This window comes from Grammomys surdaster, unplaced genomic scaffold (assembly GCF_004785775.1).
Source record: "Grammomys surdaster isolate TR1022 unplaced genomic scaffold, NIH_TR_1.0 203, whole genome shotgun sequence".
Taxonomy (NCBI): domain Eukaryota; kingdom Metazoa; phylum Chordata; class Mammalia; order Rodentia; family Muridae; genus Grammomys; species Grammomys surdaster.
In genome coordinates, this window is record NW_021604648.1 from 8125722 (window position 1) to 8135040 (window position 9319).

The following is a 9319-nucleotide window of genomic DNA, read 5'->3' on the forward strand; positions in this document are numbered from 1 at the left end:
TGTATATATACATACGCATGTATAAATTCATATATATGTATATATAACTGTGGATATATATTCAGTTACCTACTTCCACAAGATAGGCTCCATCTCCAAAAGTCTTCAGATTTTCCAAAAATAGTACCACCACCTTAGAACCAAATGTTAAACTCAGGTGCACCTATAGGGAACTCAAAGCATAACATTCTCTCCCTATCTCTCAACCTACCCCCGCCCCCAGAGGCTCATGGCCATCTCGTAACACAAAACATGTTTACTACATCTCCAAAAATTCCCAAAGCAGTAACTGTTCTAACATTGTCAAGTTTAAGTTGAAAGTCTACTGAGATTCAAAGCCATCTCCCTAAATGAAAAAGTAAAGTTATGTTGATAAAATGGCATAAATGAAATATCCCTCTCTACAAAATGGTGGAATATAAAAAGAAAAAAGCTGATCGAAATCAAGAACCTGGCAGGAAAACCATTAAATCAGATAGTTCCATATTTGATACCTAAGATGTATGGTAGCATGATGTGAGTACCAAGGGGCCTGGACAACCCTGCCATTATGGCCATGGGCTGGCTCCACTCACTGCCTGCAGCTTCTTTGGTAGATATTCCAGGTTCCTAACATCTTGAGCATCCTGGAACCTCTATTGTATCTATGCCTTCACTGTAACAGTTTCTAAATTGTCTTCCCAAGAACAACCTGCAAGGGACTCTAAACCTGCTTTGCATTGCCTAGCCTCCCCAACCTTCATTTGAAATCTGGGTGGAAGGCTGAAAGACTTCGTAACTCTTACATTCTGCACGCCCACAGTGCCAGCATTACATGCGTGAAGTCAGAGTCTGCCATCATCTTAAAAAGTAACAGAACCAACTTGGAGCATGTCTCTGTGTTCTGTATGGGCTTGGAGAGCTGAACACGGTTAAAATAATCCTAGAAAACACTCTCCAGCTAATCTTTTCTTGTGGTAAAATTTTTTAAATGTGTTTACTCTTTTATATTCTTGAGCCTATAGGAAAAGAATCTGACAAATTCTTTAGATGCATTAAAAGCATTTTTCCTATTATCCCAGAGGAAAAGAGCTGGTTTCTTTTTAATGGTACTAATCCCTTTAAAAATTATGACCTTAAACTGGACATGATGGCATACATCTTTAATCCAAGCACTTGGGAGACAGAGACAGGAGCATCTCTGTAAGTTCAAAGCCAGTCTGGTCTACATAGTTAGTTCCAGGTTAGCCAGAACTACACAAAGAGATCTTGTCTAAAATAAATAAATAATGAAGGACAATAAAATCTTGCCCATGGGACTGGAGAGATAGCTTACCAATTAAGAACATTGGATGCACTTCCGGAGGAGGTGGGTTCAACACCCAGCATCCACATCATGTCTCACAATCATCTGTGATTTCAGTGCCAGGGCAATCCAAAGCCCATTTCTGACATCTGCAAGCTCAGGCATGAACATGACAAATAAACATACACTCAGACACACACACAAACACATAAAATAAGTTTAAGATTAAATTTATGTGTGCTTGTGCATCTGTGTGTGTTTGAGTGTGTGTTTGTGCCTGTGTATGTGTGCTCTATCAACAACCTTAGTGTATTCTTTTCTGGCCAAGCTACCCATATTCTATAGCTTTGCACTCTCTTCTTCATGCCTAACTTTCATTATAAACCTAGCTAAACGCAGCAAGCAACAACCAGGCCACAGGCTGAATGCTGTGCTGTACTGAAGTTTTCTCCACCAAATTAGTTCTACTTTTAAATTTAGTCTCACTCAAAGTCTTGAGAGATAGACAAATGTAAACAAATTATTTATCAGAATAACCTCTAGTTAATGTACCAAGATGAAGTCATTGCCTATAGACTTATAATGATTCTGGTCTTTGGAATTCTCACAAAAATCACCATTAAGTCATAATTACCTAAAATGCATCTTCAAATGTTTCCAAATGTTTCACATAAAGCAGCTATAAACACTTATGAATCATAACATCAGAGAGAGTCACAGGGACAACCCTACTACTATGACAACTTTATTAGTTTTTTTTCTTTTTCATAAATTGAATCAAACTATCCAAGAAAATGGTATAAATGAGGAAAGATTTCTTTTTGTTTGTGGTTTCAGAGGAGTCTGTTCATGATCATTTGATACCTTTATCATTGGTAGAACTATTGTGATATTAGAAGGGTGTGGTGAAGCTAATTCTTTATCTTTACTTCATGCAAGCTAGATAACACTAAGAGTAAACACACAGACTCTCAGAACAAGGAGAAGCTTCCTGTGGTCCACCCTTAAGGCCTAATTCCTCCATCCTGGTCCCAAGTTTTTGAAACTTCCAGAGCCTGTAGAATTTGTTCACTGAGCTGGTGACCAAGAACTCAGTGTATGAGCCTATGAGGAGCATTGCATATTTAATCCATAAAACCTCCTCTTTATGCCGTGTCAAAAAGCAGTGACAGAACCTGAAGATAATAGATTAGCACACATAGCCAGTTCCATCTCTTCTAAGTAGTGAATTACTGGACCCTGACTATTCACTTATGCCTTTTGCTCTGTGTAACCACCTTTCAGCTTATCAACCAACAATTTAGCATCATTATAGGATGAAGAGATCATTTTAAGCCATCCCAAGGAATTTAAATAGGAAAACCTGAAGTATAGAAAAATGGTTCTAGGGCTGGTGAGATGGCTCAGTGGTTAAGAGCACTGACTGCTCTTCCAGTGGTCATGAGTTCAAATCCCAGCAACCACATGGTGGCTCATAACCATCAGTAATGATATCTGATGCCCTCTTGTGGGGTGTCTGAAGACAGCTACAGTGTACTTACATATAATAAATAAATAAAAATTAAAAAAAATGTTTAAAAAAAGAAAAATGGTTCTAATTCTTTCTAAAAATATTTTTATACACATATAAGGTTTACGTTCATTGTCTTCTTGAATTAATTTGACAGCCACTAACTTTGAAGGAGAGATTCAAAAAAAGAACAGATGCTTTGATTTATTATTTTCTGTTATAAGTATTGCCTTTTGGTTCCTAATTATTTTTGCCTATCTTTAGGTCAGAAAGATTGTCTTCTATGCTTCCTTCATTGCTACACAAAAGTCAGAAAATGGAATCATTCTAGTTGACTAGCATCTAGTGAATGGATAATGAAAATGTGGTATTAAATACACAACAGAATTTTATTAACCTGTAAAGAAAAAAATAAAATTGTAGGTAAATAGATGGAACTGAATACATACACACACACACACACATACACACACACACACACACACTATGTAAAGTTACCCAATCCTACAAAGGTAAATATTGCATGTTCTTTCATACACCTACTCTTAGTGTTTTTAACTTGGAGTGAAAAAAGACCAAGATGGAAAAGGGCTATTATAGGAAAAGGGCAAGAAAATGCCTTAAGGCAGAGTGGACAGTAAAATACACAGGTGGTAGGAAGTGGAAAGGGGAACAATGGAGGGGGAAGGTGGAAGTGAGGAGAGGGGGTATAAGAAAGAGGAGAGTAGGAGGAAAGATAGTCAGCATTGGGGATGTATGAAGAGAAAAATGGAAACCTATCTTACAAGCCTAATAAGTGTATTTTTATAAAGTTCTAAAAAGGTGGTACCTAAACAGCGGGATAGTGCTTCTACCAAAAGCCATACGCTACTGAACAAAAATCTCAGTGCTGGATGTGGAATAGACTGTGCGTGGGGAGGCCACAGAGGCTCCCAAACCAATACATGCTATTGCCAGTGCTCTTTGTTACCTGCCAGAACTTTACCATTAGACACTCGCCCTAGCTGAGGAGGTCTCTATTGCTGTGAAAAACACCATGACCAAAACCAATTTAGAGATGAAAGAATTTATTTCAGCATACAATTCCACATCAAGAAGTCAGAACAGGAATCTGGAGGCAGGAACGAAAGCAGAAGCCATGAAGGAGTGCTGGTTACAGGCGTGCGTCTCATGGGTTGCTTAGCCTGTTGTCTAATTAATCAAGAAAATGCCCACAGGCTTGGCCAAAAGCCAGTCTAGTGGAGGCATTTTCTAAACAGATTCCTACTTCCCTGATGACTCCAGCTTGGGTCAAGTTGACGAAAACTAACCAAGACGAACCTGTTTCTGGAGAAGCCACAAACTTTGGCCACAGGTGTTGAAAAGCAAGCTAAAACTGAACTGTAAACTTCCTTGTAGTGGTTAGCTTTCATAGTACCAAAGGATACTATACAGACTTCAGGGGGAGAAAGGCTATCAGTAGTCAGTCTCAGCTGGGAAGGCTGAAGTCTACAGTCGTGATTGGCCTGACAAGATGTGCCCTTTGCTGGAGTAGTGGCATGGGTAATATGAGGATAGCAAACCTCCTTCCAATTAGAGTTAAGGACTGTTCCCTAAGAGGAAACACATACACGATACAAGCCTGATCAAAAGATGGTGGCTGGAGAGATAGTAGGTACTAATGAAAAACCCACCAACATAGTTTTGTTAAATGGTCAGGTGGTCATATTTACTCATATTTATTTTCACAAATGATCGCTGTTCTTAGCCTTTGTTGGTGAAGTTCTTATTGCAGTGAGCAATAGTTAACATAAATCTGTAATTCGTCAAACTGGTGAGAGCAATGGTCAGTGGGCTGCTTACAACAAATGGGTCAACTACATCACCACTCCGAGAGAATGGAGATCGTGAAATACATGAAAATGAGTACATATTTTCACAGCAGATCTCACGGGCACAATATCTGCATCAGACTGGGTCTGTCAACATTTCATCTTGGAATGGGGAGGGCTTATAAATGCTACCCTCCCTGACTAACTTTTGACAATGAATGGTAGCTATGGCAGGTACTGTCGCTTTCTTCAATCATATACCCTCGGATAAGATGCACATGCCCAACGAATGACTTCCCACCCATGCTCATGAAAACAACCCTAACTAAACTCAGTGTGTTACATACATACATATAAAGGGCATGGGAGGAAGAAGGATTGTTGTAAAGAAAGAAGGCTCGTTTCATGGGCTGAAGAAGGAATGGGGAAAGAAATATAAAATGTCAAAGAATAAAAATTTATTTTAAAGGAGGGGAAAGTGATAGTTATATAATAAAAATGTATTATATGTGTGTATGAAACCTTCAAAGAATATATAAAATTAGAATTGCATTTTTAGAAAGATGAAAGAACACGAGTAAAAAATAGGGGTATGAAATAATATGCACCATCCCCACTTCAATGGCCTGTTAAAACACTCTCAAGTTTCCTAAGGTCATGCTCTTAACTGATTTAAGCTCTAAAGGAGACACCCACACTATCCCTGGCTTCACTTCTGGGCAATGAAGTCCAGTTCCCACGCTGTGTCAAAGACAAGTGTTTGACATTGTTGCATGGATATTAATTTGACTTAATCTGAGGAGACCTCAAAATGCCTTTCCTGTTAGTTCAAGGGAGAACAGAGCAAATGTTTTTGACAGAAACTGGTGAAACTCAAGAGCTTAGATAACTATTTTATTTGCCCAATCTATTGACCATCCTTGAGAGAGTCTCCCTCAGGATTGTACGGTAGCTGGACCAAGAACTGAAAAGTGAGGCTGGTCTGTTTTTCTAGTGAGGTCTAGCCCAGAGGGCCCAGCACATTGTCTGATCTGCCTGGAGATCTGGTCTGCTCCCACCAACACATGCTGGTTGCTACCAGTATTAATAACAGGAGCAGTAGGGGGCTTCACACCAGAATGGGGGCTGCCTGGATAATTATCCAGTGGCCTAGGATCAGCCAGTAAATTACTCTGTGACTAGGGAATTCAGCAGGTCACCAGCGTCACTCTGGCCCCTCTCATTTTATTGCTCTCCCCTCCTGCTGCACTGATATTCATTTGTCTGGTTTGCATTCAGGTCATTGCTCTGGTGACTTGTTTTTAATGTCTAAGGGGTGAGCAGTAGCCCCTTTGGGGAGTCTGCTAACCAGGCCAATGGGATGGCTTCAGAAAGTAGAGAAGAGAAACATTTGTTTTATGGTATCACTTCATGGTATCACTTGTTTTCTGATGCACTCATAACCACGTTTTGATCTTTTTTTCTCACACAGCTGTGACTCTTTCCTAACATGTCTGGTCATGTAACATGGGATAGTATGGAAGGGAGAGAGAAAATTCTGTGCACTCCTAGCTCACCTTCTCTGCTCCAGCTATTCCAGAATGAGAGTCGGACACGCAGATTAGATTTCTCAACTGGTATGGTCTATCTGAGTCATGTGCACAAGTTATTCCCTTTATCTTACTTACTCTTTGCCCTCCTCTTTCCCACACTCCTTCTCTTGTTTCAGATCTTCCCTTGGACAGCACCCTCCCCCCAGACACCCTCTATGAACCCATGCAGGGCACAGCCATGTTCTCTTCCCCCTTGTTCTACCACAGAATTCATTCCACAGTACCCAGCCAACAGACTGTTCCAATTGCCTCTTCTCTTTCCTGTCCTGCCCTTCACATGGTCAGCCTGATAGAAACAAGAACCAGCAGCATCCTTTCCGGACTCCACTTAGAGTAGCCAATGGAAACTAAGAAACAAACGAGGAAAGAGATCTCCAAGTTCTACCTCCTAGGCAAGCTCATTTCTAGTTTGCCCTCGGCTGATATACACACTACCCAGCACCACTGAAGAAGCTCGCTGTGGCGGCTCCAGAGCTTGAACAAAGGACTCCATTCCCATTTCCTGGAACATTCCATTGCTTCTCTCCCTCTTTTCAACTCACCAACAGCTATAAATGCATCTCAAGATGATCCTGTAAATCTCGTTAAATGTTCATGCCAACTCTACCAGTCATCCCCTTGAAAGGAGATCACCAAAGGTTTCAGATTCTATAAATTGGAGCATATTCAGGGGTTCTGTACCTTAAGGATGGCAGCAGCTACCACTTTTCTGTAACTGCCTTTTTGAAGGGATATCGATATGATAATTAATGCAGATAATTTCCCACAAAGATACATCGATCTATCCAGCCCCTGCATACTCTCCACCTGTCCCATTTCACTACGGAATGCAGTATGCTCTGAATTCCTCCCTGTACAAATGCTGTTGGATGTGCCTTTACCTTTGCTGTTCCCTCAGTTTGGAATGCCCTTTTTTCTACAAGAACATGTTACACTTCTGCAGATGTTTTGGAACCCATCTTTGATCATCTCTAAGGAGTCCTTATTAACTTAAAATATACTGCAAGGAAGAGTTTAGACTGCAGTCTCAAACAACCCTACCATTTGGCCCACCATTTAATGGCTAGGACACTAAGGGAAAGTTATTTACTTATCTAACTGGACCTCAGTCCCCTTATCTGTGAAATGGAAACATAAGAGCTTCTACCTGCCATGACTGTGGAGAGTGAAAAGGGGAGCTTATTATTAAAATAATAAGCACTACTCTAAGGCTTTTATCTAGTTATTAATAATACAAATTGCAATTAATCATTGATAATATTTAATTTTTAAGATGCATTTTATAGTTCTGCCTCCCTGCAAGACTGTGACCCTCTTTAAGCTAAAGATTTATTTTTTCCTGTATTCAAAAACTATACCCAGACCATGAATAGTCAATAAATGCTTTCTTTGGTGAGTTAAATCATACAACTAAAAAAGAAGAATATTTTTAAAAGAAAAAAATTTTAAATTTTAAAGAAAAATAGCAAGGAAAGTATTCAGCACGTGTGAAAACTTACAGATCCGTTTAGACACTTCCATGTTGATATTTCCAGCTTTACCTTTAGTCCTTGAAATTAATTCATGTACCAGGTGATACTGTCTCTAGTTTAAATGTGAGAGTCATTAACTTCGACATGGAGTCCCAGAGCAGTTTTCCAGATTCAATTTCCTATTACTTTTCTCCCTGATTACACTTCATGTGCTCACTGACCCACCCTAATGGGGAGTAGTGATTAAGGCTATCTTATAACTCAGCTGTCACTCAGAGCTGGGAACAGTGACTGTCTTCACAATGCCATTGCACATGGTGTCTACTGTACTTGCTTCTAAGGATGCCAGGGAGAAAGCACACAGTGTTCCATGTGCTGTGCAGAAGAAACGTGCACTTCTGATGATACTTTGGGCATCTCCAGGCTTCTCCTGTGTTTCTGTGCAGTTGAGAAGGTGAACCGTAAGGCTATCAAAAGCTCCAGACAGCCCCTACCTCTGGAGACAGGCATTTACCAGAAGAAAGAAGGACCAATAGCTTCCCAGAGCATTGTTCAGCCACATGAGAGAGGGGATTAAGCAGATACATTCAGCTATTCTAACAGATTTTCTTTAAGCCTTGAATACGCCTCTCACACTCACTCAGATAATCACATTAGTTTTGTCATTAAAAGATTCCTTTTATAGAAAGTACCTAAACCGCTTACACCACCCAGAGAGGGTGCATACATTATCAAGCTCTAAGACAAACAAAAGGGATTTTTTTTTTTTTTGGTGCCACATCTGTTTTCCTTATTCTTCATATTTTGGGGAAAAACCAAAGTGGGAATTATTTTTGTAAATAGCCAGTGGCTAGAAAGCAAGTCTTACCTCTTCACAATGACAGTTAGCCTGCAAGGAGAACAGAGAACACCAAATGCCTTCAAGATAGAGACCAACAACAACAAAAAAATCAGAACAGTAAGATGGCCGAGTAGGAGGTGGATAGAAATTGGTGTGCTTACCTCTGTGCCCGAGGAAATTCCATTTGGAAATAAGGAAGCATAGCAAAGTGTCTAGATGAGAATCAACAGCAGCCACTTACTACATCTGTGGCCATGCTTTAGGACAGAAGGGAATCACTTCACTCCCACTGACCTCAGCATCCTCTTTCCTCCTGCCAGAAACAGGAAGAAGAGTCCTAAGAACTTCAAAGAATGACCCATGCGGTCAAGCAGGGCTTCCTACAGTTCTCTTTTGATCAGCCCCATAATAATAATAGTAAAGGTTATATCTGAATTCATTTTGCACAGCAATGAGATTGGTGCCTAACTATAGGTACAGAATAAACATTTAATCATTTTTTCTTGATACATGTGCCTTAACTGTCTTCCCATTACTCCTAGTCAGTATGCTTCCACAAAATCCTACCCCTCAAGTACAAGTTTAAATGTTATTCTCAGACCCTCAAGATAAATTCATCACTGTCATGTTTTTGCTTTCCAACTTCCTAATGCAATAATAATTCTGATTCCAATGTTTTTAATTATTTACCATTCAATGATCTCTTCTCATTACCTTTGAAGCTCCTGAGAATACTGGGCTTTATCCTTATTTCTTCATTTTATTTTTGCTTAGCCCAAATTTGCTATTAGAAATATGTTTTTACTGA